This window comes from Bos indicus, chromosome 15 (assembly GCF_029378745.1).
Source record: "Bos indicus isolate NIAB-ARS_2022 breed Sahiwal x Tharparkar chromosome 15, NIAB-ARS_B.indTharparkar_mat_pri_1.0, whole genome shotgun sequence".
In the NCBI taxonomy this organism is placed as follows: domain Eukaryota; kingdom Metazoa; phylum Chordata; class Mammalia; order Artiodactyla; family Bovidae; genus Bos; species Bos indicus.
In genome coordinates, this window is record NC_091774.1 from 58,186,494 (window position 1) to 58,189,402 (window position 2,909).

Consider the following 2,909-nt stretch of genomic DNA (forward strand, 5'->3'; position numbering starts at 1 on the left):
GATTACCCCAAAGTGACTATGGCTGATGAGCTTTCCGTGCAAAGCATCTTCAGCTTATCTGTCACTAGTTCACCAACTATGTGATAAGCAGGGTACTTCATGCTCATGGCTTTGCTCAAGAAGGGGATGAGGATTCAAGTCTTTTTAACTAATTCTGGACTTTCCCATAAAAGTGTGACCATATGCTAATTTGAAAGTTCTAACACTAAGATATTTGGGGGATGGAAGAGAAGGAACTTTCTATCTTATCCCTCCCCAGCCCCTCTCCACCTACAGAAACAGCTGACCAGACTTTCCTAAGTCCTTTCCCAAAGTTTTATGTTTGGGCTGAGCTCAGGCCTGGAAGGTCTCACTCTCAAGAGAAGGACCTGAGAAAGCCATTAAAGGCAAATGAAAGCCCTGGAATTGAAATACACAGGGAAGATGGGAATTCAGCTGGCTTTTTCTCCCATGTGATCCATCTCTTAATAACAGGAAAATGAAACCAAAGCAAATCATCTTAAAGATAATATCTTTTAAATCACACAAACTTCAACAGAGTGTTAAGGAGAGGCTCTTTAGACACAGACTGCTTTGAGTTGAGTCATAGCTCTTCCTTTATCACCAGGGTTGTCTGTGGCAAATGATTAAATTCCTGGGCCTGTTTTCTTCTCTATACATGGATACTATGGTCCTTATCTCCTAGGATATTGAAGAGGATCAAATAAGAGACTCTAATTTGATATATGGGATTTCCAAGTGGCTTAGTGGTAAATAATCCGCCTGCTAATGCAGGAGACATATGAGTTTGATCCCTGGGTTAGGAAGAGCCCTTGGAGTAGGAAGTGGCAACCCACTCCAGTATTCCTGCCTGGAGAATTCCATGGACAGAGGAGACTGGCAGGTTATCGTCCATGGGGTCACAAAGAGTCAGACACGACTGAATATGAAAGCACCTCAGGGTTGGTAGATGGTGTGGCATGTATGTTACACTATTGCATTAGGTGTAAAAGCACAAAGGGACTTCCCAGGGGGTGCTACTGGTAAAGAATCCACCTGCCAGTGTAGGAGATACAGATTTCGTTCCTGGATTGGAAAGATCCCTGGAGGAGAGCGTGGTAACCCACACCAGTAATCTTGCCTGGAGAATCTGCCTGCTAATGCAGGAGACACGAGTTTGATCCCTGGGTTAGGAAGTGGCAACCCACTCTAGTATCCTTGCCTGGAGAATTCCATGGACAGAGGAGCCTGGCAGTCTGCAGTCCATAGGGTCTCAAAGAGTCAGACACAAGTGAAGTGACTTAGCATGTATGCATAAAAGAACAAAGAGCAAGCAGTCTTTGTCCCCTTAACACAATGGGACTGGGATGATTAACACCCCCAGTCCATACTCATTCTCCTATCCCTTACATGTTTAGCCTCTTCTTTCCTCCTCTCTCCCTCCTGGCTCCTGGTAAAAAGGAAAAAACTGCACTGACATTATCCACTCCACTTCCCAACAAACAGGTTATGAAGGAGGAAGAACTACATGCATTGGGGGATAGAGCCTGACATGAAAGGAAAGGCATAGAGACCAGGGATGCTGATCAGCATCCTATAGTGCACAGGATGACCACCACGACAGAGTCCTCTGGCCCACAATGCCAGTAGTGCCAAGGTAGAAAAACCCTGGTCTATAAATGTAAGACATAAGGGGGGCAAGAGGACAAGAGAGAAATGTTAGTTAGACTGAGGATCCTGAATATCAAATTAAAATTCTTCCCAGATGTAATTGGTGTATTATAGAATTCAAAGCAAGAGTAAAATACAAATTTTTTTAAAGATTTGTATTAGAAAGATTTGTCTGATGTATTCGGAGAAGGTAATGGCATCCCACTCCAGTACTCTTGCCTGGAAAATCCCATGGACGGAGGAGCCTGGTAGGCTGCAGTTCATGGGGTCGCTAAGAGTCGGACACGACTGAGCCTCTTCACTTTCACTTTTCACTTTCATGCATTGGAGAAGGAAATGGCAACCCACTCCAGTGTTCTTGCCTGGAGAATCCCAGGGACGGGGGAGCCTGGTGGGCTGCCGTCTATGGGGTCGCACAGAGTCGGACACGACTGAAGTGACTTAGCAGCAGTAGCAGCAGCAGTCTGATGTATTAGAGCACAGAGACAGAGAGTTTCAGGGTGCCTGATGTGAATTCACATATTTTATATAGTATCACAGTTACAATGCCCCAGCATCTGGCTGAAGACTGAAAGCATCTATTAACAGGCTAATTTTATCTCCTTGGCTGGGCTGGACAAAAAGGCTGGACTTCTTGCCTTTACATTGATGAGGGCTTCCCCTATACTCTGGCAAGACAATTAAAGGGAATGAGGGATGTTGATTTTTCTAAGTAATAGCTTGGTATGGTGTAGATGAAACATCTGGTTGATTGGCACTTTCGTTTTTCACTTGGTGGTTTTGACATGGAGGACACATAATCATTGTTGGATGTTGGCTAGTCATCATTGTAAACCTAATTGATGGCAGGGTAGAATCAACTTGTCCTAAAATAAAGAATTGTAGGTATGAATCTTCAACCTGAAAGACCTTTACTTATAAGAAAGAGGAGCTCTAGAGTTGAAAATGAAGAACTGATGCAGAATCTTCATTTATGTTGCCCTATGATTGCTTATATCCAAATATCCTCTCGAAGTTACCTTATACCCCTGGGAAGTTTGTGTAATCCATCAAATCATTAGATTAAACATTAGATATCTGCCTGGAAAATGGGGCTCTTTCTTCTTCATACACAAGTTACTGTCTGCTCACAAACTCAAGTGAATGCATCTACTCATGGCAACCCACTCCAGTTTTCTTGCCTGGAGAATCCCATGTACAGAATAGCCTGGTGGGCTACAGTCCATGGGGTCACAAAGAGTCAGACATGAAGGGCGACT